The sequence below is a fragment of the Carcharodon carcharias genome, chromosome 15, assembly GCF_017639515.1.
Source record: "Carcharodon carcharias isolate sCarCar2 chromosome 15, sCarCar2.pri, whole genome shotgun sequence".
NCBI classification, from domain to species: Eukaryota; Metazoa; Chordata; class Chondrichthyes; order Lamniformes; family Lamnidae; genus Carcharodon; species Carcharodon carcharias.
In genome coordinates this window covers 106,620,107-106,632,437 of record NC_054481.1, presented here as the reverse complement: position 1 = coordinate 106,632,437, position 12,331 = coordinate 106,620,107, and the positions used below count along the sequence as shown (strand labels likewise).

The window sequence follows — 12,331 nt, the reverse complement described above, 5'->3', positions numbered from 1 at the left end:
AAAAATCTATTTAATGCAGCCTCGAATGTAATCAATGACCCAGCTTCCACTGCTTTCTCAGGAAGAGAATTTCAAAAACTAATGATCCTCTGAGAGAAGAAATTCCTCCTCAACTCTGTCTTAAATGGGAGACCCTTTATTTTTAAACTCTTCCCCCTAGTTCTAGATTCTCCCATAAGGGGAAATATCCTCTTAACATTCTGTCAAACTCCCTCAGAATCTTAGGTTTCAATAAGACCGCGGGCAGGATCTTCCAGCCCCACCTGCTGCTGAGATCGTCCAATCCCGCCAAAAGTCTTTTGGCTGGGCTGCTGAATCTCCCGCGGTGGGTCCTGCCCACAACAGGGCCGGAAACTCCCGGCACACCTCTTATTATTCTAAGCTCCAATGCATAAAGGCCCAACTTGCTCATCCTTTCCTCATAAGACAGCCTAGTGAACCTTCTTTGAATTGCTTTCAATGCCAGCATATTTGCCCTTAAACAAAGAGACCAAAACTGTACATAGTACCCTAGTTGCAGTCTCACCAATGCCATGCATGACTTCCCTACTTTTATTTTCCATCCCCTTTGCAATAAAGGCAAACATTCCATTTGCCTTCCTAATTAATTGCTGTACTTGCATGCTAACTTTTTGTGATTCATGTACAAGACACCCAGATCCCTCTGCAATCTGCAGTTAAATAATACTCTGCCAAAGTGGACAGTCTCACATTTTACCACATTATGCTCTTAACTCTTCTAGTTTAATTCCCAACAAGGAACAATTAGAAATACTAGAAACGCTTCTCATATCCAGAACTGGTGAGATAAATTTTCAACGTTTGGATTTGAAATGTTAAATGTTATTACTGTATTTTAAAAAGTATTATCAACAAATTTCTAAGCTTTACAGTGTAAATACTGTCAGATGAGCTCAGTTTGTTTTTAGACCCTTTGTACAATCAATAAACAGAAGGAAGTTTTATCCCCTACACATCAAGGAGAAGAAATTCTCTGGTGTGTTGTGTGGCAACACCAGAAGCATGCTACTGTTAAATGCATTTACTCTATTTGACACATTCCAGTCAAAGCATTTCTTCAAAGTGGAGTAATTGTAGCCAGCACCTCAATAATATTTATGGGAAGAATGGCCAGATTTCAGAAAATATTACTATTTCGCCTCGTGTTTCATTAGTCAAGTAGTGTGTCATGTTCCGCATTCCTCAAAATTGTTTGCATTTTCATTACTACATTGGGTTTGTCAACAGATCACACCTCTGAAGAAATAGGAATGAACAAACAGCAAATCCAATCACAGAATCATTCACTACCATAATGTAGATACCTGCAGATCACAGCACCAGTATTCACAAGACAATATGTTGAATTTTTTTCTGTGAGCTCTGACGTTCCCAGTGGCAATTTTAATCAGCATAATACCCCGTGCAACCACCATTTTTTCACCCCACAACCTCCACAAGCAACTTTATACATTGTGCTTTACAATACTCCAGTTTAATTCGGTTGTTGCTTTGGAAAGTGCTAATGTAAAGTTTCTAATGTTTTCTGATGCAGTGGTCCGAGCCACTATTCAAAGAAGAGATAGGGAGTGCTCTGGAATCCTAACCACCCTCAACTAACATCACCAAAAACAAATAATCTGATTATTTATCTCACTGTTGTTTGTGAGAATTGCTATGTGCAAAATGATTGCCATGTTTCCTTTCTTTACAACAGTGACTATACTTCAAAAAGTACATCATTGGCTGTTAAATGCTTTGTGGTGCTCTGAGGTTTTAAAAGGTACTGTATAAATGCTGGTTCTTTCTTCAGGGTCAGTGTTTATGATGGTAATTATGATTGAGTGCAGTTAATGTCCAGTCTCATCACATTACACGGTCATTGTGCAAATGAAAATTTGACACTGTGACTAGTAAAGAAAATAATTGCAGCTACCACAAATGGTTTATGCCATTTCAGACCTCGCTTGTTTTGGGAAAATAGATGCAATCTAAACTTCATAGTAGTGTAATCTTTAACTTGAGGCGAGTAAAGATGAAGGGTATTAAATCATCAGGTAATGTATACCGCAATGTTGGGAATTTTGAAGAAGATTGAAAAACAGCAGCAATTCTGATAGAGAGATAGACAGAGAGAAACACAAAGAGAAAGAGAGAGAGAGAACAAGTCAAACAGAGAGAGACAGAAACATGGGCAGCTTAAAAGAGGGACTTGTTATTGTGGGATGAAGCAAGGCAGTACATCTGTGAACAGGAGGCGCAGAAACAGGAGTCAGTCCTAATCTCATGCTAGGTAATGAAAGAGACAGTGACAATGATTGTCTGACACAGTTGGGATTATCCGAAGTTTTTCTCTATTTTTATCAGACTCTTCAGTCTGGTGTGTTAAGTATTCAGTATTTGCCATTCAGTATTTGCAGTCTAGTCCAGCTATCTGGATTGTAAATTCAAACCTATGATTCAGAGGAGATGAATCACAAGTTAGAGTTCACAACTACATAATTGTACTACTATTTTTTCATAAAATGGAGAGGATTGAATTGGTAATCTTACTTCAAATTAGTGTCACTGTAACTTCTTTCAAGAAGTTAGCCCAAAGAGGCCAGACATGAAGTGTGTATATTGATTAGCTATACTTGTTCTTTTTTATATTCTTTCACAGGATGTGGGCATCACTGGCTAGGCCAGCATTTGTTGCGCATCTCTAATTGCCCTAAAGAAGGTGGTGGTGGTGAGCTGCCTTCTTGAACTGATGCAGTCCATGTGATGTAGGTACACCCACAGTGCTGTTAGGAAGAGAGTTCCAAGATTTTGACCCAGCGACAGCAAAAGAGCAATAAGGCGGGAGGTGAGATACTCATTGCTGAGATCCCAACCTCTGACCTGCTCTTGTAGCCACAGTATTTGTATGGCTGGTCCAGTTCAGTTTCTGGTCAAAGGAATGGTAGTAATGGGAGATTCAGCAATTGTAATGCAATTGAATGTCAAGTGGAAGTGGTTAGTTTTGTTGGAGATGGTCATTGACTGGCACTTGTGTGGCATGAATGTTACTTGTTCTCAAAAAAAAAATTTATCAATGACCACATTGAGTTCCTCAAAACCTGAAATATGGTACCCTATCTAACCTTATTACCATATGTTCAATTGTGAGCTTTTGAAAAGCTGACTAGAAAATTCTAGGGTATAGCATATGTGAAAGCACTTCTACATATGGTATTCCACAAAACATAGCAGACCAATAACATTAGTTATGCTGCATTACCAAACAACTTGAATAACATTGCTGTAACTTACTTCACCATAATAGCAACGGAACATGAGAAACAGTCATTTCACCTGTCGTTTACAGTTACTCCATACATCATGTACACTCTAGCCTATTATGTACCACCTAGTTACTCTCCTGAGAGACAGTTCTGTATAAATATGTCCTAATTCCTAAACACAATTAAGCAACACCTCAGAATATTCATCCAACTTCACACCTGTACTATTCAGCTCTGGCCTGCTGCTGCCCTATTTCCTTGAGACATTTTAAGTATTTCCCTCTTCTCAGGTATTGTCATTGTCCTTTTCAAAACCACCATCATCAGTACCCTCCTCAAAGACCTTTCCTTTGTCCCCTCTGCCCTTGGAGATTATGGGCTGATCTCCAACTTTCCTTTCTTCTCCAAAGTCCTTGATTGTGTTGTCGCCACCCAATTCTGTACCTGTCTTTCCACGTTTGATTCTGTCCAATCAGGCTTCCACCCCTTTCGTAGAAATGAAACCATCCCAATCCAAGTCATCAATCACATCCTCTGTGACTGTGAACATGGTACATCTTCCCTTCTCGTGCTCACCCTTGACACAATTGATTGTACCACCCTCCTCAAACTCTTCTATTCTGTTGTCCAGCTGATATCTCCAGAGTCTCCCAAGGAAACCATCCTTGACCTTTTTCTCTTCCTCATCTCTTGAAACCCCTTGCTGGCATTATCCAATGACATGTGGTCCATTTCCAGATGTACTTTGGCAACACCCAGCTCTACCTTCCAACCATCTTTCTTGAATATTTCGCAACCTCTTTGCCCAGTTTTAAATGAATCTCAGTTTCCTCTGGTTAAATATTAGGACCACCATTGTTTTCAGGTCCAGCTCCAACACAATATCCTTGCCACCAACCATGTCCCCCTCCCAAACATTGTCTTAGATTGTACTGGACTGTTCACAAGCTTGATGTCCTATTTAACCTGAAGATCAACTTTTGACCCGTTATCTTCTCCACAAAAAAATGCATACGTCATGCTTCCATTATGTTATACACCACCACGCCTATCTCAGTCTATCTGCTGCTGAACTCTTGTTCATTCTTTTGTCACTTACGGCCTTGACTATTCCAATATTCCTTTGGCCAGTTTTCCCTCCTCCACCAGTAAATTTCAGCTCACCCAACATTTGGGTGTCTAGATGCTACCCTATGCCAATTACTACTCACACATCACTCCTATCCTTGCTGACCTCTATTGGCTCCTGGTCATCCAGCACTTTCAATTTAAAATTCTTATCCTTGTCCTTAAATTCTTTCATAATCTTGACCATCTCTATAACCAATTCCTGCCTTATCACCCTACACAGAACTGCCTGTTCCCCCGATGCTTGGGGGTTGTGCCTTTAGCCATTCAGGCCCCATTGTCTGAAATTCCCACCCTAGAACCCCAAAACCTCCTTTTAGCACTGGCAAAAGCTCCTCTTTATCACTGGCCCAGGCTCCCTTCCAGCACTGGCCCAGGCTCCCTTTCGGCACTGGCCCAGGCTCCCTTCCGGCACTGGCCCAGGCTCCCTTCCGGCACTGGCCCAGGCTCCCTTCCGGCACTGGCCCAGGCTCCCTTCCGGCACTGGCCCAGGCTCCCTACCGGCACTGGCCCAGGCTCCCTTCCGGCACTGGCCCAGGCTCCCTTCCGGCACTGGCCCAGGCTCCCTTCCGGCACTGGCCCAGGCTCCCTTCCGGCACTGGCCCAGGCTCCCTTCCGGCACTGGCCCAGGCTCCCTTCCGGCACTGGCCCAGGCTCCCTTCCGGCACTGGCCCAGGCTCCCTTCCGGCACTGGCCCAGGCTCCCTTCCGGCAGTGGCCCCGGCTCCCTTCCGGCAGTGGCCCCGGCTCCCTTCCGGCAGTGGCCCCGGCTCCCTTCCGGCACTGGCCCCGGCTCCCTTCCGGCACTGGCCCCGGCTCCCTTCCGGCACTGGCCCCGGCTCCCTTCCGGCACTGGCCCCGGCTCCCTTCCGGCACTGGCCCCGGCTCCCTTCCGGCACTGGCCCAGGCTCCCTTCCGGCACTGGCACAAGCTCCCTTCCGGCACTGTTTCAAGCTCAACCCTAGCACTGATACAGGCTACTCTTTATCACTGGCATATGGTACCTCTATCTTCCAGCACACACTTTCTCATAATTCATAACAAATCTTCCACAGTATTCTCGATAAAACTTCATAGCTATTCCTGACACACACACCTGGTATTCTTGACACATGCTTCTTCTTTATTACTGCCACTGTCTCCCTCTGTATTCCAGACACACATCCCCACTATAATCCGACATACACACATCTTCTGCATTCCAGACACGCAAACTCTCTGCACTCCAGGCGTAGACTTCCTGTGGATTCCAGACCTTCTACATTCCTGATTCAGGTTGCTATTTCTTGCACTGATTCTTTATGTATTGCTGATACATGCTCCCTCTGTACTACAGAGCTTTACTCTCTCAGTATTGCTGACATGTGCTTCTTTGGTATTCCGGGCATGTATTCCCTCTGTTTATCTCACCTTGCTTCCCTGTTGTGTGTTAACTTTGTCATCTTCTTAGGCCAGATGTTCTATCACTGTCCAAGACCTTGAGAAAACTTGGAACAAGGAGGTAAGGCCAGTCAAGCTCCCTCCTTCCACATGCTTTCTGTGGCATTAATGTGCCAAGTTCCCAAACTATGCTACTGCGCACAGTATGAAATCATCTTTGTTTGTGCTACCCCTCAGCCCTATTCCTTACTGCATATGTGTTCAATGATTTTTTTTAGCAGTGTTAATCAACACTGCTAACTTTCTACACTAATCTGTGAAAAAATAGTTCCTCCTAATACAGCATCTCCAGGCCTTTCCTCAATTACAGTCCCTTGGCTTTGTGTTGTGCACATTTTGGGACATATGGAAAATGGATTATGCAAATGGGAATGACTCCTATTTCCAAATGAGAGTAAATGGAACACTATGCATTTCAATCTGTAAAGGTTTTACAACTCGGGAAGAAATTTATGTATCTGAAGTGTTATCTCTTGCAGGGAGAAAAGGTAGCATAGTGGTAATGTCACTTAACTAGTAATCCAGATGCCCAGGCTAATGTTCTGGGGATACGGGTTCAAATTCCCACCATGGCAGCTGGTGGTATTTAATTTCAATTAATAAAATGGAATTGAAAGATAGTTTCAGTGATGGTGACCATGAAACCACTGTTGATTGTTGTAAAAACCCATCTGGTTCACGAATGAACTTTAGGGAAGGAAATCTGCCACCTTTACCTGGTCTGGCCTACATGTGACTCCAGACCAACAGCAATGTGGTTGACTCTTAACTGCCCTCTGAAATGGCTAAGCAAGTCACTCAGTTCAAAGACAATAAGGGATGGGCTACAAATGCTGGCCTTCCTAGCAACACACACATCCCATGAAGGAATTTTTTAAAAAACCTCCAACCCAAGATTATTCTAGTTCTGAATTAAAATAGATAAAGCTTGCAGCAGTAGAGGTGGAATTAAGCATGAAGTGGAAGCCTATTCTCTTGGACAAATGCACTGTCCAAGGTTGACTGAGCCACACTACTGGAAGGTGCCACTGCAGCTCAACCTGAGCTGAATTAGCTGATCTCAGCCAGAGCAGCATAATGTTATCAGCATCACTGGGTTACAGAAAATGAAAATCAGGTAGGGTTTCTGTTCTTGTCTCCCAGTAATCCATTCTGGAAATTGAGTATGGACCGATGAAAACAGGATCAGGACCCATTATGAAGCTGTATGCTGTCATGAAACCTGCCAACGCCTGCTGGTCAGACTCACCTATGCTGAATGGCCAAGGAGGCCTGCATGTATCCACAAAACTGGACCCACTGCAGGAGTCAGCAACCTCAGGAATTTAGGGAAGAAGATTGGAAAAAAGATTAGGAAGGAAAAAAAAAATGGGAACATGGCTATCATTGTATTTCCTTCTTGTTGCTTGTCCCTGGATCAGCAATGATATACAAATTAATTACAGCAGATGCCATACATCTTAATATACCAGGTGTCTTATACCTGTATGCCTATTGTTTCACAAATAGATTGAGTGCCAGAAGAATATTTTACTGTAAGTCAGCCATCTCTTGCCTGACTTCCAGCACAAGACAACTTTGATGAGCTAGCTAATTATTGTTATCCATCCGTCCAGCCCTGTACTTATGAAACCACAATGAGTCAACAGTGAGAGAGAAAACCAGACCTATGAGATAAATATTCGATATGTAACAGAGAAATGCAAGTCAGGGGCAAGAGTCCTTGAGCTCTGAGTGATCTGATACAGCTTTTATACTTCAAACTCATTCTGACATCATATAAGAACTTCGGAAAGTGTGGGACTGGAAAAGACTTTGTAGTCCATCTGGCCAGCCCCAAAAATTTATATACCTCAATTTCCCATTCACTCAAATATCTATCCATTCCTCCTGTAACCGTTTCTGCAATTTGTGCCTGCCTCCACATTCCAAACCACATGTTCACAATCCTTTGCATCACGTGATTAACATCCAAACTGTCTGTGTACCTGCCCTTTTCTAATCTTGAGGCCGTGATCCCAGTTCTAGGTTTTGTGGCAGTTTCAAACACCTTGGCCCTCATTTGTTGCAAGGGGACATCTCAGGACATGCCCCATTAGTTAGACTTTTTCCCTGCACCCTCCAGCTTGAAAAAAACTTTGCAATGCAAATTGCTGGAAGGATGAGCAGATAACTGGACATCTGGGATCTTGATGAAAAATGGGTCCACTGTCGTAACCAATTAGCTTTAAATGTTGCAAAAGATACAGAGAAACGGCAGAGAAGACAATAGGGTGGGTAAGAGTCAAATTAGATACAGAAAGCTAAATAGAGGGAAAGAAATGTTGGGTTAAGAGAGAAAGGAAAAGTAAGATAAACATTTCAAAATTTTAAAACTCTCTAACAACATTTGAATACCTGCAGGAATGAGGTATCACGGTGTCAGTTATCACTTTCCCGGGCTGGAGAGGTTGAATGGCATTTCGAGAACATAAATCTCAACTTTAAAAGGGTCCTTACACTGTTAAGTGCCAGCCCCAATTTTCTGCAGCAATCTTAACCCATGCAGAGATGCAGCATTTTCTCAAAACTCTCAGAGAGGTTAACAATAAGCTGCCATTTTCAAAAGGTGAAGGACAGAGCAGTGCAAATCATCCAGCAGTTTGCGGCAATCCTTAACACTCATTGTACAAAATTGTTATGGAACTTGAAAAACTTAAGAAACATGCCATTTTCCTCCCAGCAAATTCTGGGTTACTATTATTGTGCAATGTCAGTAAGATCAGCAAAGATAGATTTTTTAAAATATAAATTTTGGATGACAAAATAGGAAACAAATGGATGAATCTGTGCATTGTTTCCAACTCCTTTATCTAAATTAACTGGGGAATTTAATTTTTTTTTTAAATCTTGGTAGTTGCAGCTAACAGTAGGTGGCAGGGTGGCAGTCTATCAAGTGGAAGAATGTGGGAGGGTGGAGTGAGCCATGATTCATCCTAGTGACCTGACCATCCTTAGTTACTTGGAATAAACAGCAGAGGAACCATGTTGGGTCGATGAATAGGCACGCAGTAATTCACAGATACATTTATTGCAAAATAAAGTATGTGAAAATGAATCAGTGACAGCTCAACTGAGTGTTTCTGGTAATGTGATGTAAAGTTACAAGATCACATCTCAATTGTAAATAGCAGCAGAAACAGATTGAATTGCAATCAATGGAGGTTGAATTATAATTCAATGGAAATGTCTAAGGGCAGCAGGCCAAGGTTTACATAGCATTTACAGCACAACTACAAGGCATTCAGCACGGTGTTTATGCTCCATATGAACCTTCTCTCATCTCCCCTTATCTAAACCTATTTCAGCCTTATCTAAACATTTGAGGGGAGGGAAGTCGGTGGTGTAGTGGTAATGTCACTGGACTAGTGATTCAGAGGCCCAGATTAATGCTTTGGGTTCAAACATGGGTTCAGATCCCACTATGGCAGCTGGTGGAATTTAAATTAAATTAATAAAATCTGGAATATAAAAGCTAGCCTCAGTAATGGTGACCATGACAACTATCATCGATTGTCATGAAAACCAATCTGGTTCACTATTGTCCTTTTGGGAAGGAAATCTGCCATCCTTACCTGGTCTGGCCTACATGTGATTCCAGACCCACAGCAATGTCACTGGACATTTGCCCTTTGAAATGGCCTAGCAAGCCACTCAGTCCAAGAGCAATTAGGGACGGGCAACAAATCCTAGTGTTGCCAGCGACGCCCACATCCCTTGAAAGAATACAGAAAAAAAACAAGCAAAATGCACTCACAGATAGTTGGATCTCATGTAGTTGAGATAGGTTTAAATATTGTTTATCTTTATATACCAAGTGATGCAAGTGGCAGCCTGTCAGAAATCAAGGAATAACTGAAGGCTCAATGTTTTGAGTGCTTAGACTCTTCAGACTTGGGGTGTTGTACTTTGTTGGTATGTACGCCACCAAGTGTTTGTGTCCACTGTACTGTGTGTGCACCCGGCATGTGTTAGTGTGTAGGCCTGCAGTGTGTGGCAACCAGAATGTGCAGGCCACTGATGTAACATGTGTCCACACCCGTGTTTATGGTGTAGAGGGCCCACCACCATATGCCAGTGTTGAGGCACATGGAATAGTTTGTGTGCTCATCAGCATGTGTTAATGAGCATGGTGATTATCTTAGCAGCGAGTGTAGAATCTCCATTAGCCCCCACAGCAAGGAGGAGAAGCAGGTTGTGAGAAAAGCGCCAATCAGATCCCTGTGTGAAATAAAAACAGAAAACGCTGTAAATACTCAGCAGGTCTGGCAGCATCTGACAGAAGTGGAGTTTGTTTCAGGTCAATGACCTTACATCCGAACTGTAAATAGAGATGTTTTAGCAAGTGCAGAGGCTGGGAAAGGAGGAAAGAACAAAAGGGAAGATCTATTGCAGGCAGAAGACAGGAGAGATTAAATGACAAAAGAGTGATGGTGCAACGCAAAAGATGATGGTAGTGGAACAAGGTAAGTAAGAAAAGATGTGTCTGGAATATATGTAAATAGGAAAAGAAGAATCATCACCAAAGCTGCCGTCTTAAAAAAAAAGAGCCCTGTATGACTGTTTTACACAACTTAAATGTTGGTTTAAAAGTGAAATATTTTTCGTAGTTAGCTGAAGCCCAACAGAGTGGCAGTGTGTGGTAATTTCTGACAGACCCTAGGTAGCTTTCATAGTTTTCATACCAAGATTTTTCTTAGTACTGCTCCTGTTTCAGCTGCTTCCTGTTCACATTTTAACATCACAGTTTTCATCTCCGTCAACACCACTTGTGTTTCACTGTTGCATTTTGCCATAACAACACTGAATGTTACATGTATCTCCATCTGATGTGGTGGGAAGAATCTAAGACATTGGGGTCATAAATGAATTAGCTGACATAAAAAGAAAGTCTGATTAGGAAATGTCATTGAGATTTTAAACCTAGTACCAGCCTTATAAGTCAGTCATTGCAGTTCTTCACTATTAAAACTAATTCATGTTGACCACAAAAGCAGGTTTGCTGTTACTATTGTATGTTGGTTTAAATCTTAAACAGTGCTGTCTTGGGGTAAATGGGAGTTAATCACAACTGTCTGGACCTGTTAATCAAATGGCACAAAATATATTCTTTCATGGCATCAAATCAAATTTTAAGCAGTAATTTGATAAAAATGGTCCAAGTTCCATTTAATTTACTGTACACTGCATTGCATATGTCCAATGAGATTGGTAGAAATTGTGTGCTTAGATGTGCTTGTTTATTGATTCCATCAATGAATGCCAAGATATTACTGTTTTGTTCTATTTTAATTGTCAAAAAAACATCCATCCAAGCAACAGATGCAACCTGCTTATTTGTAGAGAGGGAAAGGTTTTCACTAGCTATAGATGGGATATGTAAACCATCTGTTTGTAATGAGATGTGTAAAGATTTGGTTTAGCTCCTAGTTTGTGTTTTTTTCCACGCATAAGGAAGCAGTTTGTTCTCTCTCCTTCAATACACGCACAAAATAACTATTGGATGTGGTGTTGGCTTTGAGTGCCCTGTTATTGTGAGGTTAGTGTGTTGGCGTTGAGTGTCCTGTTACCATGACGTTAGTGCACTGCCTTTGAGTGTCCAGTTACTGAGTTATTAAGTATGCTGGCTTTGAGTCTCCTGTTACCTTGACATTAGTGTATGGACTAGGAATGTCCTGTTACTGTGAAATTTGTGTGTTAGCTTTGGATGTTCTACTACTGTGAGGTTAGTATGTTGGCTTTAAGTATCCTGTTAACTGAGAGTTAAGGTGTTGGCTTTGAGTGTCCTGTAATTGTGAGGCTAAAGTGTTTTGTTACTATGAGGTCAGAGAATTGGCATTGCTCCCAAACTGTAGAGGCCAGCACTTACACATGCTTATCATTAACAACTAATGAGTGAACCAATTCAGAATGACAAGAAGGTACCCATCCATACGGAGCAGAGAGGTGGCCCTCACTGCACTGTGCCAATGGAAAACTTGTCTCTCACTGAATAAATCCCAGAGCACAATCCACAAAACCATAGAAAGTTCTGCATAGTTGGGCGAGGAACAAAATGCAGAAAGGGAAACACCCAATACATAGGCGAACATTCAGGGGTCACAGGGAAAAAAATGAACAGAGTGCAGTTTTATTCCTTGTGGAGATGTTGAACAATGTTTCTGCTGCATTGATATACAGAATTTAAATACGCTGGGGAGAGGAATATTTATCACTAGCAAATTATTCCAATTAATTTTTTAAGTATTTGATTTTATACTTTGTAAAGAGTTTGGATGAAAAGCTGCAAATAGAAGGGGCTTTAATTTCCTGTTGGAATATTTTCAGTTACATTGGCAACAAAGTGCAAACAAGAAATTATTTTCAGTCCAATTTGGCTTTGAGAATTATTAGGTGCTAGCAAATCAGCAAATAACAGAAAAGCAAAGAAGTGCAGTGAACTTCTGGGATCGCCTTGCG

The 12,331-nt window shown here is 42.0% G+C and overlaps 1 protein-coding gene across 5 annotated transcripts in view; it reads left to right on the top strand.

The window, feature by feature from the left end:
- The window catches only part of tmco4 (transmembrane and coiled-coil domains 4), an 89,212-nt gene that overhangs the window by 65,799 nt on the left and 11,082 nt on the right, over positions 1-12,331 (top strand). The window lies entirely within an intron of this gene.